We start from the raw sequence: 19,944 nt of genomic DNA on the forward strand, positions 1-19,944 counted from the left end.
TCCTAGAGGATGTAGTTATATGATACCACTCCTAAGGTGTGTTGGTTATATGATACCACTCCTAGGTGTGTTGGTTATATAATACCACTCCTAGGTGTGTTGGTTATATGATACCACTCCTAAGGTGTGTTGGTTATATGATACCACTCCTAAGGTGTGTTGGTTCTATAATACCACTCCTAGAGGATGTAGTTCTATAATACCACTCCTAGGTGTGTTGGTTATATGATACCACTCCTAGGTGTGTTGGTTATATAATACCACTCCTAGAGGATGTAGTTATATGATACCACTCCTAGGTGTGTTGGTTATATGATACCACTCCTAGAGGATGTAGTTATATAATACCACTCCTAGGTGTGTTGGTTATATGATACCACTCCTAGGTGTGTTGGTTATATGATACCACTCCTAGGTGTGTTGGTTACATGATACCACTCCTAGGTGTGTTGGTTATATAATACCACTCCTAGAGGATGTAGTTCTATAATACCACTCCTAGGTGTGTTGGTTATATAATACCACTCCTAGAGGATGTAGTTATATGATACCACTCCTAGGTGTGTTGGTTATATGATACCACTCCTAGAGGATGTAGTTATATAATACCACTCCTAGGTGTGTTGGTTATATGATACCACTCCTAGGTGTGTTGGTTATATGATACCACTCCTAGGTGTGTTGGTTATATGATACCACTCCTAGGTGTGTTGGTTATATGATACCACTCCTAGGTGTGTTGGTTATATGATACCACTCCTAGAGGATGTAGTTCTATAATACCACTCCTAGAGGATGTAGTTCTATGATACCACTCCTAGAGGATGTAGTTCTATGATACCACTCCTAGAGGATGTAGTTCTATGATACCACTCCTAGGTGTGTTGGTTATATAATACCACTCCTAGAGGATGTAGTTCTATGATACCACTCCTAGAGGATGTAGTTCTATGATACCACTCCTAGAGGATGTAGTTCTATGATACCACTCCTAGAGGATGTAGTTCTATGATAACACTCCTAGAGGATGTAGTTCTATGATACCACTCCTAGGTGTGTTGTTTATATAATACCACTCCTAAGGTGTATTGGTTATATGATACCACTCCTAGAGGATGTAGTTATATGATACCACTCCTAGAGGATGTAGTTATATGATACCACTCCTAGGGTGTGTTGGTGTTTATTACTTGTAGAACAGAACGTAGGCCTCAGCGTTCTGGACGCAGGATTCTGACACCTCGGTGACGCTCTGGTCGTCAAACTCATACCACAGGTTGTTCAGGTCATTCCTACAGTAGGCTATGTAGTGGCCACCTGGCGAGAGTAGGAGGAGGGAGAGGAGGAAGAGAAAAGAGGTTAACGAGAAAAGGATAACAATCCCCACGACATTTTACATTTTAGTAATTTTAGCAGATGCTCTTATCCAGAGCGACTTACAGTAGTGAATGCATACATTTCATAATTATTTTTTTTCTTTCTCCGTACTGGTCCCCCGTGGGAATCGAACCCACAACCCTGGCGTTGCAAACACCATGCTCTACCAACTGAGCCACAGGGGACCGTGAAGTTGATTACATAAAAAAAAAAAAAAATTAAATGTTGAAAGCCCTCAAGGTCTATCCGTCAATCCAGATCCCTCTGTCTACCTCCCTAGAACAGACCTCAGAGGGGGGGGTGGCCTGAACCAACACTCACTGCTGGCGGTGCCATGGTGACAGATGACGGACAGCAGGTCGTAGGAGGTGGTGTGGGCGGAGCTGTCCTTGGCCAGGAAGGGCTGCAGGTCCAGGCCCTCCAATGGGAAAGAGACGTGAGTCCCGATCTTAGTGGAGAACATCAGCTCGTGTCTAAACCGCTTCAGGTGGATACACAAGATCTGGAAAGGGAATTAAAACAAAATGGATTTAATAATTATATTGAATTGAAAGTGTAACTGAGTAATACCTCCCCTGGTTTAGTAGCAGGTAGCCTAGCGATTAGAGCGGCGGGCCACTAACCCGAAAGGTGAAAACTCTGTCGATGCGCCCTTGAGCAAAACACTTAACCCTAATTTGCTCCAGGGACGCTGTAATACTATGACTGACCCTGTATAAAAACACAATTCACTGCACCTATCTGATGTATGTGACAATAAATCACATACACTTCATGGCCAAAAGTATGTGGACACTTTGCTCGTCGAACATCTCATACAAAATCATGGGCATTAAAAGGGAATTGGTCCCCCCTTTGCTACTACAACAGCCTCCACTGTTGGAACATTGCTGTAGGGGACTTGCTTCCATTCAGCCACAAGAACATTAGTGAGGTCGGGCACTGATGTTGGGCGATTAGGCCTGGCTCGCAGTCGGCGTTCCAATTCATCCCAAAGGTGTTCAATAGGGTTGAAGTCAGGGCTCTGTGCAGGCCAGTCAAGTTCTTCCACACCGATCTGAACAAACCATTTCTGTATGGACCTCGCTTTGTGCACGAGGGCATTGCCATGCTGAAACAGGAAAGGGCCTTCCCCAAACTGTTGCCACAAAGTTGGAAGCATAGAATCATCCAGAATGTCATTGTATGCTGTAGCGTTAAGATTTCCCTTCACTGGAACTAAGGGGCCCGAACCATGAAAAACAGCCCCAGACCATTATTCCTCCTCCACCAAACTTTACAGTTGGCACTATGCATTCGGGCAGGTCGCGTTCTCCTTGCATCCGCCAAACCCAGATTCGTCCGTCGGATTGCCAGATGTTGTGAGCTACCACTTCGCGGCCGAGCAGTTGTTGCTTCTAGACGTTTCCACTTCACAATAACAGCACTTAAGAGTTCACCGGGACATCTAGCTGGGCAGAAATGTGACAAACTAACTTGTGCATTGTTGTAAATCCCTGAGGTCTTCAGTACGGGCCATTCTACTGCCAATGTTTGTCTATGGAGAGTGCATGGCTGTGTGCTAAATTTTATACATGGCAGGTAGCCTAGTGGTTAGACTAGTAATCGAAAGTTTGCGTTGGACTAGTGACCGAAAGGTTGTAAGATCGAATCCCCGAGCTGACAAGGTAACAATCTGTCGTTCTGCCCATGAACAAGGCAGTTAACCCACTGTTCCTAGGCTGTCACTGAAAATAAGAATTTGTTCTTAACTGACCTGCCAAGTTAAATAAAGGTTAAATAAAAAAATTAAAACACACCTGGCTGAAATTGAACCCACTAATTTGAAGGGGTGTCCACATACTTTTGGCCATGTAGTGTATATACAGCTCATTCTGAAAGTATTCAGACCCCTTGACTTTTTCCACATTTTGTTACGTTACAGCCTTATTCTAAAATATATATATTTTTGTCCTCATCAATCTACACACACAAAATGACAAAGCAAAAACAGGATTTTAGAAATGTTTGCAAATGTATAATTTTTTTTATACTGAAATATCACATTTATATAAGTATTAAGACCCTTTACTCAATACTTTGTTGAAGCACCGTTGTCAGCGATTACATCCTTGAGTCTTCTTGGGTATGACGCTACAAGCTTGGCACACCTGTATTTGGGGAGTTTGCGGAGTTTCTCCCATTCTTCTCTGCACATCCTCTCAAGCTCTGTCAGGTTTGATGGGGAGCGTCGCTGCACAGCTATTTTCAGGTCTCTCCAGAGATGTTCGATCGGGTTCAAGTCCAGGCTCTGGCTGGGCCACTCAAAGACTTGTCCTGCATTGTATTGGTTGTGTACTTAGGGTCGTTGTCCTGTTGGAAGGTGAACCTTCGCTCTGGAGAAGGTTCTCATCAAGCATCTCTCTGTACCTTGCTCCATTCATCTTTCCCTCAATTATGACTAGTCTCAGGCCCTGAAGCTAAAACAACATCCCCACAACATGATGCTGCCACCACCATGCTTCACTGTAGGGATGGTGCCATGTTTCCTCTAGACGTGAGGCTTGGAATTCAGGCCAAAGCGTTCAATCTTGGTTTCATCAGACCAGAGATTCTTGTGTCTTTTGGCAAACTCCAAGCGGGCTGTCATGTGCTGCAGAGATGGTTGTCCTTCTGGAAGGTTCTCCCATCTCCACAGAGGAACTCTGGAGCTCTGTCAGAGTGACCATCGGGTTCTTGGTCACCTCCCTGACCAAGGCCCTTCTCCCCCGATTGCTCAGTTTGGCCAGGCGGCCAGCTCTAGGAAGAGTCTTGGTGGTTCCAAACTTCTTCCATTTAAGAATGATGGAGGCCACTGTGTTCTTGGGGACCTTCAATGCTGCAGAAATGTTTTGGTACCCTTCCCCAGATCTGTGCCTTGACACAATCCTGTCTCGGCTCTCTACGGACAATTCCTTCAACCTCATGGCTTGGTTTTTGCTCTGTCAACTGTGGGACCTTATATAGACAGGTGTGTGCCATTCCAAATCATGTCCAATCAATAGAATTTACCACAGGTGGACTCCAATCAAGTTGTAGAAACATCTCAAGGATGATCAATGGAAACAGGATGCACCTGAGCTCAATTTAGAGTCTCATAGCAAAGGGTCTGAATATGTATGTAAATAAGATATTTCCGTTTTTTATTTTATTCTAAAAACCTGTTTTCGCTTTGTTTTTATGGGGTATTGTGTGTAGATTGATGAGGAAAATAAACTATTTAATCAATTTATGAATAAGGCTGTAACGTAAATTATGTTGGCGGGAAAAAGTCAAGGGGTCTGAATACTTTGCAAATGCACCGTATATACTGTAATATCAGCTGTAATTTGACCATATATACTGTAATATCAGCTGTAATATGACCATATATACTGTAATATCAGCTGTAATATGACCTATATCAGCTGTAATATGACCGTATATACTGTAATATCAGCTGTAATATCAGCTGTAATTTGACCGTATATACTGTAATATCAGCTGTAATATGACCGTATATACTGTAATATCAGCTGTAATATCAGCTGTAATTTGACCGTATATACTGTAATATCAGCTGTAATATGACCATATATACTGTAATATCAGCTGTAATATGACCGTATATACTGTAATATCAGCTGTAATATCAGCTGTAATTTGACCGTATATACTGTAATATCAGCTGTAATATGACCATATATACTGTAATATCAGCTGTAATATGACCGTATATACTGTAATATCAGCTGTAATATCAGCTGTAATATGACCGTATATACTGTAATATCAGCTGTAATATGACCGTATATACTGTAATATCAGCTGTAATATAAGCTGTAATTTGACCATATATACTGTAATATCAGCTGTAATATCAGCTGTAATATGACCGTATATACTGTAATATCAGCTGTAATATCAGCTGTAATTTGACCATATATACTGTAATATCAGCTGTAATATGACCATATATACTGTAATATCAGCTGTAATATGACCGTATATACTGTAATATCAGCTGTAATATCAGCTGTAATTTGACCATATATACTGTAATATCAGCTGTAATATGACCGTATATACTGTAATATCAGCTGTAATATCAGCTGTAATTTGACCGTATATACTGTAATATCAGCTGTAATATGACCGTATATACTGTAATATCAGCTGTAATATCAGCTGTAATTTGACCGTATATACTGTAATATCAGCTGTAATATGACCGTATATACTGTAATATCAGCTGTAATATCAGCTGTAATTTGACCATATATACTGTAATATCAGCTGTAATATCAGCTGTAATATGACCATATATACTGTAATATCAGCTGTAATATGACCGTATATACTGTAATATCAGCTGTAATATGACCATATATACTGTAATATCAGCTGTAATATGACCATATATACTGTAATATCAGCTGTAATATGACCGTATATACTGTAATATCAGCTGTAATATCAGCTGTAATATGACCGTATATACTGTAATATCAGCTGTAATATCAGCTGTAATATGACCGTATATACTGTAATATCAGCTGTAATATCAGCTGTAATATGACCGTATATACTGTAATATCAGCTGTAATATCTCTGTAATATCAGCTGTAATATGACCGTATATACTGTAATATCCGCTGTAATATCAGCTGTAATTTGACCGTATATACTGTAATATCAGCTGTAATATCAGCTGTAATATGACCGTATATACTGTAATATCAGCTGTAATATGACCGTATATACTGTAATATCAGCTGTAATATGACCATATATACTGTAATATGAGCCTCGTGGCTTTTCTAAAGTGTTTGAACACTGACCTCTGGTACACTCTGAACTTTACAGAATTTCACTCCGTTCCGTAATCTAGCAGAGAGAAAAATCACAGTCTTAATTAAATCTTTATTCATGTTTCCTGAGTTAAAACCCATGAAGAATTTCCATTCAGTCATCTATGTAATGATTTTACATATAATTCTGTTGTTCAGGTACTCACTTCTTGCATTTCTCACAGCTATACATGTTATCACCTAGGGGGACACAGAAACAACGCCGTCAGCAACGCTCCAGACCGAAACAGGTACCAGAGAGAGAGAGACAGACAGTCAAGGTCCTCACCTTTCAGCTCGTCTCTGGTGAAGAAGGCAGCCAAACAGTCCTGTAAGGTCACCACAGGACCCCACCACCAGCTGGAACACAAGGACATAATCACAACAGTTTTAACGTTAACAGAATAGACTTCACATAAAACTCACTGATGGCTCCGAACAGGGTTGGGTTCAATTCCACTTCGACTCCAGTCAATTCAGGAAGTACACTAAAATTCCAATTCTCTTAAAACACTTTGAATTTGTTTTGAAGTGTTTTGTATTTATTGGAATTGAAATGGAATTGACCCCAACCATGACCCCTACTAACAATGTGTTAATGTTGACCCTGACCCCTACTAACAATGTGTTAATGTTGACCCCAACCCTGACCCCTACTTACAATGTGTTAATGTTGACCCCAACCCTGACTCCTACTTACAATGTGTTAATGTTGACCCCAACCCTGACTCCTACTAACAATGTGTTAATGTTGACCCTGACCCCTACTAACAATGTGTTAATGTTGACCCCAACCCTGACTCCTACTAACAATGTGTTAATGTTGACCCCAACCCTGACCCCTACTAACAATGTGTTAATGTTGACCCCAACCCTGACCCCTACTAACAATGTGTTAATGTTGACCCTGACTCCTACTAACAATGTGTTAATGTTGACCCTGACCCCTACTAACAATGTGTTAATGTTGACCCCAACCCTGACCCCTACTAACAACGTGTTAATGTTGACCCCAACCCTGACCCCTACTAACAATGTGTTAATGTTGACCCCAACCCTGACCCCTACTAACAATGTGTTAATGTTGACCCCAACCCTGACTCCTACTAACAATGTGTTAATGTTGACCCTGACCCCTACTAACAATGTGTTAATGTTGACCCCAACCCTGACCCCTACTAACAATGTGTTAATGTTGACCCCAACCCTGACCCCTACTAACAATGTGTTAATGTTGACCCCAACCCTGACTCCTACTAACAATGTGTTAATGTTGACCCCAACCCTGACCCCTACTAACAATGTGTTAATGTTGACCCCAACCCTGACTCCTACTAACAATGTGTTAATGTTGACCCCAACCCTGACCCCTACTAACAATGTGTTAATGTTGACCCCAACCCTGACCCCTACTAACAATGTGTTAATGTTGACCCCAACCCTGACCCCTACTAACAATGTGTTAATGTTGACCCCAACCCTGACCCCTACTAACAATGTGTTAATGTTGACCCCAACCCTGACCCCTACTAACAATGTGTTAATGTTGACCCCAACCCTGACTCCTACTAACAATGTGTTAATGTTGACCCTGACTCCTACTAACAATGTGTTAATGTTGACCCCAACCCTGACCCCTACTAACAATGTGTTAATGTTGACCCCAACCCTGACTCCTACTAACAATGTGTTAATGTTGACCCTGACCCCTACTAACAATGTGTTAATGTTGACCCCAACCCTGACCCCTACTAACAATGTGTTAATGTTGACCCCAACCCTGACCCCTACTAACAATGTGTTAATGTTGACCCCAACCCTGACCCCTACTAACAATGTGTTAATGTTGACCCCAACCCTGACCCCTACTAACAATGTGTTAATGTTGACCCCAAACCTGACCCCTACTAACAATGTGTTAATGTTGACCCCAACCCTGACTCCTACTAACAATGTGTTAATGTTGACCCCAACCCTGACCCCTACTAACAATGTGTTAATGTTGACCCCAACCCTGACCCCTACTAACAATGTGTTTATCTGCTTCAACCAGGAAATAGAGTTGTTCCTGGTCGAGTCACATGCTCAGGAAAGACCTCAATACAACACACTTGGTGTTAGCAGACTATCCACTATGAGATATAACCCCTATATATTGACCCCTATGAGATATAACCCCTATATATTGACCTCTAGACAAAACACTTGGTGTTCGCAGACCAGTGGTGGAAAAAGTACCCAATTGTCATACTTGAGTAAAAGTAAAGATACCTTAATGGAAAATGACTCAAGTAAAAGTCACCCTGGTCATCTATAAGTCTCTGCTAGGTAAGGCCCCGCCTTATCTCAGCTCACTGGTCACCATAGCAACACCCACCCGTAGCATACACTCCAGCAGGTATATTTCACTGGTCATCCCCAAAGCCAACTCCTCCTTTGGCCGCCTTTCCTTCCAGTTCTCTGCTGCCAATGACTGGAACGAATTGCAAAGATCACTGAAGCTGGAATCTTATATCTCCCTCACTAACTTTAAGCATCAGCTGTCAGAGCAGCTCACCGATCACTGTACCTGTACACAGCCCATCTGTAAATAGCCCACCCAACTACCTCATCCCCATATTATTACTTACCCTCTTGCTCTTTTACACCCCAATATCTCTACTTGCACATCATCATCTGCACATCTATCACTCCAGTATTAATGCTAAATTGTAATTAATTATTGCCTTACCTCCCTAATCTTACTTCATTTGCACACACTGTATATATATTTTTCTATTTTTCTTTTCTATTGTGTTATTGACTGTACGTTTGTTAATGTGTAACTCTGTTGTTGTTTTTGTCGCACTGCTTTGCTTTATCTTGGCCAGGTTGTAAATGAGAACTTCTTCTCAACTGGCCTACCTGGTTAAATAAAAGGTGAAATTAAAAAAAATAAGAATGTGTTCTTAACTGACTTGCTTAGTTAAATAAAATTAAATAAATACAAGTATCAAAAGTAAAAGTATAAATCATTTCAAATTCCTTATATGAAGCAAACCAGATGGCACCATTTTCTTGTTTTTAAATTTACGGAAAGCCAGGGGCACATTCCAACATTCAGACAATTTACAAACAAAGCATGTGTGTTTAGTGAGTCCTCCAGATCAGAGGCAGTAGGGATGACCAGGGATGTTCTCTGTTTAGTGAGTCCTCCAGATCAGAGGCAGTAGGGATGACCAGGGATGTTCTCTGTTTAGTGAGTCCTCCAGATCAGAGGCAGTAGGGATGACCTGGGATGTTCTCTGTTTAGTGAGTCCTCCAGATCAGAGACAGTAGGGATGACCAGGGATGTTCTCTGTTTAGTGAGTCCTCCAGATCAGAGGCAGTAGGGATGACCAGGGATGTTCTCTGTTTACTGAGTCCACCAGATCAGAGGCAGTAGGGATGACCAGGGATGTTCTCTGTTTAGTGAGTCCTCCAGATCAGAGGCAGTAGGGATGACCAGGGATGTTCTCTGTTTAGTGAGTCCTCAGATCAGTACTTTACACCACTGCTGGAGACTATCCACTATAAAAGTGGTAAGGAAGTGTGTGCTGGGGACACAGGGCCTGACATGACTGATCTGTACGGCTTGTCACATTATCTCCTGAGTCAACCTGCTGACTCACACTGCCTCATCACATCGTTCATATCCTTATAACGTTACAGGACTTGTTGATGTACTAAAAACATGTTATTTTGACCGTTATTATGCCTCATTCATAACACTGATCAGGTACGTACCTTTTTTGACGTACTGTAATAACATTCTGTATATAACATAACAAACCTCTTGATGTATTCCATGACGAAGGCCACCCATCCCTGGGCTGCGTAGGCCTCTCCACAGGAGCCGGCCTTGATCAGAGATGTCTGATGGGAGGAGGAGTGGAGTTTAGCCAGGTCCTCCTTACCTGGGATGGGCAGGGACAAGTCCTGGAAGTTCTCGAGGGTCACTGACACCTGGAGGGAAGAGTGATATGTGATTATGAGATGTAAAGATGAGGCAGAATCGCATTAATGGTAACCAAAAGGATGTTCTGAGGGAAGGTCTGGTTGTTGCTAGATATGTTTGAGTTGAGTCGAGGACAATTGTAGCATTTTAGCTAACCCCTTTACCCAACCTTAACCTAATTCTCCTAACCTGCTGGCCCTCATTCTCCTAACCTGCTGCGCTCATTCTCCTAACCTGCTGCGCTCATTCTCCTAACCTGCTGCGCTCATTCTCCTAACCTGCTGGCGCTCATTCTCCTAACCTGCTGGCGCTCATTCTCCTAACCTGCTGCGCTCATTCTCCTAACCTGCTGGCCCTCATTCTCCTAACCTGCTGGCCCTCATTCTCCTAACCTGCTGGCGCTCATTCTCCTAACCTGCTGGCGCTCATTCTCCTAACCTGCTGGCCCTCATTCTCCTAACCTGCTGCGCTCATTCTCCTAACCTGCTGGCCCTCATTCTCCTAACCTGCTGGCGCTCATTCTCCTAACCTGCTGGCCCTCATTCTCCTAACCTGCTGCGCTCATTCTCCTAACCTGCTGGCCCTCATTCTCCTAACCTGCTGGCGCTCATTCTCCTAACCTGCTGGCCCTCATTCTCCTAACCTGCTGCGCTCATTCTCCTAACCTGCTGGCGCTCATTCTCCTAACCTGCTGGCCCTCATTCTCCTAACCTGCTGCGCTCATTCTCCTAACCTGCTGCGCTCATTCTCCTAACCTGCTGCGCTCATTCTCCTAACCTGCTGGCGCTCATTCTCCTAACCTGCTGGCACTCATTCTCCTAACCTGCTGCGCTCATTCTCCTAACCTGCTACGCTCATTCTCCTAACCTGCTGCGCTCATTCTCCTAACCTGCTGCGCTCATTCTCCTAACCTGCTGCGCTCATTCTCCTAACCTGCTGCCCTCATTCTCCTAACCTGCTACGCTCATTCTCCTAACCTGCTGGCGCTCATTCTCCTAACCTGCTGCGTAAAGTCACTTCCGCTGTACTCCATCAAGTCCAAACCGGCAGGCCTTCCTGCAGAACAGTGTGGGTTCAGAGTAACGCAATATTCCAAAAGATGAGGCAGAGAGACGTGAGTCAAGTTAACCCTCTTCCCCCCCTCGCGTTAAGGCCTGAGAGGAAGAAGGAGCCCCACAAGATGGCTGGAAAAACTACTCACCCGATCGCAGGTCAGACACTGTACTGAGCTGACAATGGTCCCATCAAACACGTCTGATATCACACTACGGTACTTCTTCTGGCTCTTTGTTGAGGAGAACGAGGACACTACAGAGAGAGAGAGTCAGAGAGAGAGAGTCAGAGAGTCAGAGAGAGAGAGTCAGTGAGTCAGAGAGAGAGTCAGAGAGAGAGTGAGAGAGTCAATGAGTCAGAGAGAGAGAGACAGAGAGACAGAGAGACAGAGAGACAGAGAGACAGAGAGAGAGTGAGAGAGTCAATGAGTCAGAGAGAGAGAGACAGAGAGACAGAGAGAGAGTCTGGGTGAGTCAGAGAGTCAGAGAGTCAAGGTGTTGATTGAATTGCTCGATGATAGATCATCTTTTTATTTATTTGTACCCCTTTTTTCCCTGGTTTCCAATTGGCAGTTACAGTTTTGTCTCATCGCTGCAACTCCCGTACGGACTCTGGAGAGGCGAAGGCCGACAGCCGTGCGTCCTCCGAAACACAACCCAACCAAGCCGCACTGCTTCTTAACACAATTCCCACTTAACCCGGAAGCCAGCTGCACCAATGTGTCGGAGGAAACACCGTACACCTGGCGAACGTGTCGGCGTGCACTGCGCCCGGCCCGCCACAGGAGTCGCTAGAGAGCGATGGGACAAGGACATCCCTGCCGGCCAAACCCTCCCCTAACCCGGACGACGCTGAGCCGGCTGCGACAGAGCCTGGACTCGAACCCAGAATCTCTAGTGGCACAGCTAGCCTTAAACCACTGCGCCAATAGAGAGGCCGTAGATAGATACTCTAATGACTGTTTTCTGTATTGTTGCCTTTGTGTATTTTCATTTAGTGATGGCCTCACAAAAATACATTTTTCATATTGTACCTTTCTTATGGCTGGAGGACATTCCTGGCCAGACAGAGTTAGTCTTGGGGGACTGGAGGACATCTTGGTGAGGCAGTGTCCCTCCATATGGACTGGACTCTGGGTCCGGGTGCTGCTGGACACGACCTGCAGCTCTGGGAACAGAGAGGTGCAGACTGTTAGTTACATTTATATTTCAGTCATTCTAGCAGACGCTCTTTAATCCAGAACAATTTACAAATCAGAGCCTTTAACTTCAATAGGTAAAGTAATTACGAGCTAGTTCTACTACAGCAGTGTTAGAAGCTCCAAGCTTAGACCTGAAGACGTATGTTCACCTGCTATAAATACCATCAGGCTTTAAACCAATGGGCTACCACAGTCTGGAGTACTACAGACAGGAGACTTAGGCTGATGTGATGGTTTACGTGATTCATTCATTCACCCACTCACCAATTCACTCACTCACCCACCCACTCACCCCCCCACTCACTCCATAATTCATCCCTTCATTAATTAATGAATTCCTCCATTCATTCATGGTGTACCCTCCAGCCACGCCACCCACGCCACCCACCAGCCACGCCACCCACCAGCCATGCGGCTCTGTATCTGGACTTTGATTGTCCCCTGGCTGCTGACGATGGGCGTGGCCACCGCGGGAGCGGTATTCACGTCTTTATCCAGGTCTCCCGCTGACCCCGCGGCCCCTGACCCCCGGTAGAGGTCGTTGATCAGGTTCTTCTCTTTCTGCCACTCCCTATTGGTCTGGCCGAAGGAGTGGGAGGAGTCAGGCCCGTCGGGGATCAGCATCTCCGCCTCTTTAGACTCCTCCCTTGGCGGCGGCGCCGCCTGCCCGTCCCCGCTCCCACCCTGACCCTCTCTGTCCACCCGCTCGCACGACTGGCATGACTGAAAGTCGTTGTCCGACTGGCTGGGGCTGTCGTCGTCGGGGCCGTCGTCGTCCATGGCGATGGCGTGCGAGTGTTGGTCGTTGTCGAGGGGCTCGGCCAGAGGCTCCTTCAGCTCCTCGTGGAGCTGGTCCATCAGACAGCGCAGGAACTCCTGAGAGTCCTGAGGTAGATATAGATCACATACAGATAGAATATACTGTCATACATATACACACTGGACAAAACATTAGGAACACCTGCTCTTTCTTTCTTTCCATGACATGACTGACCAGGTGAAAGTTACGATCCCTTATTGGTGTCACTTCAAATCAAAATGTAGATGAAGGGGGGAAGAGACATGGTTAAAGAATGATTTTTAAGCCTTGAGACAATTGAGACATGGATTGTGTATGTGTGACCATTCAGAGGGTGAATGGGGCAAGACAAAATATTGAAGTGTCTTTGAACAGGGTATGGGTAGTAGGTGACAGGCGAACCAGTTTGAGTGTGTCAAGAATTGCAACACCGCTGTGTTTTTCACGCTCAAGAGCAACATATTACAATGATAGTTAGTCAACTGACAGTCCAGTACAACATTGGTGCCCAAAGACCCATAAAACACTGTACAACTCGATGAACCTTGAAACGAAAGGTGTAGGGCAGCCGACGACCTTATAGAGATCCACTTCTTTCAGCAAATAACAAGATAATGTGGTTGCAGTGGCCTTAAGGATAATGAAATAGTTATAATGATATAACTATATAGTTATGATAGTTAATGATATAGTTAATGATATAGTTATAATGATAGTTATGATATAGTTATATAGTTATGATATAGTTATGATGATATAGTTGTGATATAGTTATATAGTTATGATATAGTTATTATGATATAGTTATATAGTTATGATATAGTTATGATGATATAGTTATGATGATATAGTTATATAGTTATGATGATATAGTTATGATGATATAGTTATGATGATATAGTTATGATGATATAGTTATGATGATATAGTTATGATGATATAGTTATGTAGTTATGATATAGTTATTATGATATAGTTATATAGTTATGATATAGTTATTATGATATAGTTATATAGTTATGATATAGTTATGATGATATAGTTATGATATAGTTATGATGATATAGTTATGATAGTTATATAGTTATAATATAGTTATATAGTTATGATGATATAGTTATGATAGTTATATAGTTATAATATAGTTATATAGTTATGATATAGTTAATGATATAGTTATAATGATAGTTATGATATAGTTATATAGTTATGATATAGTTATGATGATATAGTTATGATATAGTTATGATGATATAGTTATGATAGTTATATAGTTATGATGATATAGTTATGATAGTTATATAGTTATAATATAGTTATATAGTTATGATATAGTTAATGATATAGTTATAATGATAGTTATGATATAGTTATATAGTTATGATATAGTTATGATGATATAGTTATATAGTTATGATGATATAGTTATATAGTTATGATATAGTTATGATGATATAGTTATGATATAGTTATATAGTTATGATGATATAGTTATGATATAGTTATATAGTTATGATATAGTTATGATGATATAGTTATGATATAGTTATGATGATATAGTTATATAGTTATGATGATATAGTTATGATAGTTATGATGATATAGTTATGATGATATAGTTATGATATAGTTATGATGATATAGTTATATAGTTATGATGATATAGCTAATGATATAGTTATAATGATATAATTATATAGTTATAATGATAGTTATAATGATATAGTTATATAGTTAATAATATAGTTATATAGGTATAATGATAGTTATATAGATATAATGATATAGATATAGTTATATAGTTAATAATATAGTTATATAGGTATAATGATGTAGTTATGATATAGTTATGATGATATAGTTATGATATAGTTATGATATAGTTATGATGATATAGTTATGATAGTTATATAGTTATGATATAGTTATGATGATATAGTTATGATATAGTTATATAGTTATGATATAGTTATGATGATATAGTTATGATATAGTAATGATGATATAGTTATATAGTTATGATGATATAGCTAATGATATAGTTATAATGATATAGTTATAATGATATAGGTATAATGATATAGTTAATAATATAGTTATAGGTATAATGATAGTTATATAGATATAATGATATAGATATAGTTATATAGTTAATAATATAGTTATATAGGTATAATGATATAGTTATAATGATATAGTTATATAGTTAATAATATAGTTATATAGGTATAATGATATAGGTATATAGTTATGATATAGGTATATAGTTATAATGATATAGGTATATAGTTATAATGATATAGGTATATAGTTATAATGATATAGGTATATAGTTATAATGATATAGGTATATAGTTATAATGATATAGGTATATAGTTATAATGATATAGGTATATAGTTATAATGATATAGGTATATAGTTATAATGATTATAGGTATATAGTTATAATGATTATAGGTATATAGTTATAATGATATAGGTATATAGTTATAATGATATAGGTATATAGTTATAATGATATAGGTATATAGGTATAATGATAGTTATATAGTTATAATGATTATAGGTATATAGTTATAATGATATAGGTATATAGTTATAATGATATAGGTATATAGTTATAATGATATAGGTATATAGGTATAATGATAGTTATATAGTTATAATGATATAGTTATAATGATATAGTTATAATGATATAGTTATAATGATATAGGTATATAGTTATAATGATATAGGTATATAGTTATAATGATATAGGTATATAGTTATAATGATATAGGTATATAGTTATAATGATATAGGTATATAGTTATAATGATATAGGTATATAGTTATAATGATATAGGTATATAGTTATAATGATATAGGTATATAGTTATAATGATATAGGTATAATGATATAGGTATATAGTTATAATGATATAGGTATAATGATATAGGTATATAGTTCTAATGATATAGGTATATAGTTCTAATGATATAGGTATATAGTTCTAATGATATAGGTATATAGTTATAATGATAGTTATATAGTTATAATGATATAGTTATATAGTTATAATGATATAGTTATATAGTTATAATGATATAGTTATAGTTATAATGATATAGTTATAATGATATAGGTATAATGATATAGTGATATAGGTATAATGATATAGTTATATAGGTATAATGATATAGTTATGATATAGTTATGATGATATAGTTATGATATAGTTATAATGATATAGGTATAATGATATAGGTATAATGATATAGGTATATAGTTATAATGATATAGGTATATAGTTATAATGATATAGGTATAATGATATAGTGATATAGTTATAATGATATAGTTATAATGATATAGGTATATAGTTATAATGATATAGGTATATAGTTATAATGCTATAGGTATATAGTTATAATGATATAGGTATATAGTTATAATAATATAGTTATATAGTTATAATGATATAGTTATATAGTTATAATGATATAGTTATATAGTTATAATGATATAGTTATATAGTTATAATGATATAGTTATATAGTTATAATGATATAGTTATATAGTTATGATATAGTTATAATGATAGTTATATAGTTATAATGATATAGTTATGATATAGTTATAATGATATAGTTATGATATAGTTATATAGTTATAATGATATAGTTATGATAGTTATATAGTTATGTAGTTATGATATAGTTACAATGATATAGTTATGATATAGTTATATAGTTCTAATGATATAGTGATATAGTTCTAATGATATAGTTGATATAGTTATAATGATATAGTTATATAGTTATAATGATATAGTGGTAGAGCATGGTGTTTGCAACGCCAGGGTTGTGGATTCGATTCCCACGGGGGACCAGTACGGGGGAAAAAAATGTATGAAATGTATGCATTCACTACTGTAAGTCGCTCTGGATAAGAGCGTCCCCTAAATGACTAAAATGTAAAAAATGTTATAATGATATAGTTATAATGATATTTATATAGGTATAATGCTATAGGTATAATGACATAGTTATGATATAGGTATAATGATATAGTTATGATATAGGTATAATGCTATAGGTATAATGATATAGGTATGATATAGGTATAATGAAATAGGTATGATATAGGTATAATGATATAGGTATGATATAGGTATAATGAAATAGGTATGATATAGGTATAATGCTATAGGTATAATGATATAGGTATGATATAGGTATAATGAAATAGGTATAATGATATAGGTATGATATAGGTATAATGAAATAGTTATGATATAGGTATAATGATATAGGTATGATATAGGTATAATGAAATACGTATGATATAGGTATAATGAAATACGTGATATAGGTATAATGAAATACGTATGATATAGGTATAATGATAGTTCATTAGGGATAATGATAGTTCTATAGGTATAATGATAGTTCTATAGGTATAATGATATAGTTATATTGATATAGTTATATAGGTATAATGATAGTTATGATAGGTATAATGATATAGTTATATAGGTATATTGATATAGTTATAAAGGTATATTGGTATAGTTATATTGGTATAATGATATAGTTATAATGATATAGTTATATAGGTATAATGATATAGTTATGATATATACTGCTCAAAAAAATAAAGGGAACACTTAAATAACACATCCTAGATCTGAATGAAATAAATAATCTTATTAAATACTTTTTTCTTTACATAGTTTAATGTGCTGACAACAAAATCACACAATCAATGGAAATCCAATTGATCAACCCATGGAGGTCTGGATTTGGAGTCACACTCAAAATTAAAGTGGAAAACCACACTACAGGCTGATCCAACTTTGATGTAATGTCCTTAAAACAAGTCAAAATGAGGCTCAGTAGTGTGTGTGGCCTCCACGTGCCTGTATGACCTCCCCTACAACACCTGGGCATGCTCCTGATGAGGTGGCGGATGGTCTCCTGAGGGATCTCCTCCCAGACCTGGACTAAAGCATCCGCCAACTCCTGGACAGTCTGTGGTGCAACGTGGCGTTGGTGGATGGAGCGAGACATGATGTCCCAGATGTGCTCAATTGGATTCAGGTCTGGGGAACGGGTGGGCCAGTCCATAGCATCAATGCCTTCCTCTTGCAGGAACTGCTGACACACTCCAGCTACATGAGGTCTAGAATTGTCTTGCATTAGGAGGAACCCAGGGCCAACCGCACCAGCATATGGTCTCACAAGGGGTCTGAGGATCTCATCTCGGTACCTAATGGCAGTCAGGCTACCTCTGGCGAGCACATGGAGGGCTGTGACTCCTTTATTGGGGGTGTCTTGCTAATTGCCTATAATTTCCACCTGTTGTCTATTCCATTTGCACAACAGCATGTGAAATGTATTGTCAATCAGTGTTGCTTCCTAAGTGGACAGTTTGATTTCACAGAAGTGTGATTGACTTGGAGTTACATTGTGTTGTTTAAGTGTTCCCTTTATTTTTTTGAGCAGTGTAGTTATATAGTTGTAAGTATATAGTTAATGATATAGATAATGATATAGTTATATAGTTATAATGATAGTTGTAAGTATATAGTTATAATGATAGTTATATAGCTATAATGATAGTTATATAGTTATAATGATAGTTATATAGCTATAATGATAGTTATATAGCTATAATGATAGTTATATAGCTATAATGATAGTTATATAGCTATAATGATAGTTATATAGCTATAATGATAGTTATATAGCTATAATGATACAGTTATATAGCTATAATGATGTATAATGACAGTTATACAGGTATAATGATATAGTTATAATGATAGTTATAATGATAGTTATATAGCTATAATGATACTTATATAGCTATAATGATACAGTTATATAGTTGTATCATTATAAGTGTATCATTATAATTGTAAGTATATAGTTATATATATACATATTTTTTTAATTTTTAAAAAAATTTATTTAACCTTTATTTAACCAGGAAGGGCTCATTGAGATTTAAAATCTATTTTTCAAGAGCGTCCTGGCCAAGATAGGCAGCACCAAGTCATTACAAAAATGAACGTCAACAGTGAAGAGGCAGAGTTGTAAAGAAAAAGCCATATCTCAGACTGGTTAATAAAAATAACAGATTAAGGTGGGCAAAAGAACACAGACACTGGACAGAGGAACTCTGCCTAGAAGGTCAGCATCCCAGAGTCGCCTCTTCACTGTTGACGTTGAGACTGGTGTTTTGCGGGTACTATTTAATGAAGCTGCCAGTTGAAGACTTGTGAAGCGTCTATATTCCATTACCGTACTTCGAAGCATGTCAAACGCTGATTAAAATCTATTTTTATGCGATTTTTTTTCTAATATTCCGACCGGGAGCCGTTGTTTTCGTTCAAAGACTGATAATCTAAAATGGACTCTTCACGTGCACGCCAGTCTCATTGTTCTCAGATCGACCACTTACCAAATGCGCTACTGTTTTTCAGCCATGGGCTGCAAAGTCATCATTCAACGTTCTGGCGCCTTCTGAGAGCCTTAGAAAATGTCACGTTACAGCAGAGATCCTTTGTTTTGGATAGAGATGACAAAGAAGGCCAAGAAATGGTCAGACAGGGTACTTCCTGTACAGAATCTTCTCAGGTTTTGGCCTGCCATTTGAGTAGTATGCACTATTCTGTGAAGGGAGTAGTACACAGCGTTGT

The 19,944-nt window shown here is 38.7% G+C and overlaps 1 non-coding gene and 1 pseudogene across 2 annotated transcripts in view; both read right to left on the reverse strand.

Annotated features, from left to right (window-relative positions):
- LOC106596347 (ubiquitin carboxyl-terminal hydrolase 33-like) overlaps positions 1 to 19,944 on the reverse strand; it is a 58,068-nt pseudogene that overhangs the window by 10,973 nt on the left and 27,151 nt on the right. Inside the window, exons 10-18 of the transcript XR_006769036.1 lie at positions 12,859 to 13,339; positions 12,287 to 12,420; positions 11,402 to 11,508; positions 10,036 to 10,208; positions 6,514 to 6,584; positions 6,392 to 6,425; positions 6,216 to 6,261; positions 1,699 to 1,879; positions 1,191 to 1,317 (exon numbers count right to left, since the gene is read on the reverse strand). The product of XR_006769036.1 is annotated as a ubiquitin carboxyl-terminal hydrolase 33-like (transcript). The remainder of the gene's footprint in view (positions 1 to 1,190; positions 1,318 to 1,698; positions 1,880 to 6,215; positions 6,262 to 6,391; positions 6,426 to 6,513; positions 6,585 to 10,035; positions 10,209 to 11,401; positions 11,509 to 12,286; positions 12,421 to 12,858; positions 13,340 to 19,944) is intronic.
- Positions 1,489 to 1,564, reverse strand: trnaa-ugc (transfer RNA alanine (anticodon UGC)). The gene has a single exon. It is a non-coding gene; the product is annotated as a tRNA-Ala (tRNA).

Source organism: Salmo salar, chromosome ssa03 (genome assembly GCF_905237065.1).
Source record: "Salmo salar chromosome ssa03, Ssal_v3.1, whole genome shotgun sequence".
Lineage (NCBI taxonomy): Eukaryota > Metazoa > Chordata > Actinopteri > Salmoniformes > Salmonidae > Salmo > Salmo salar.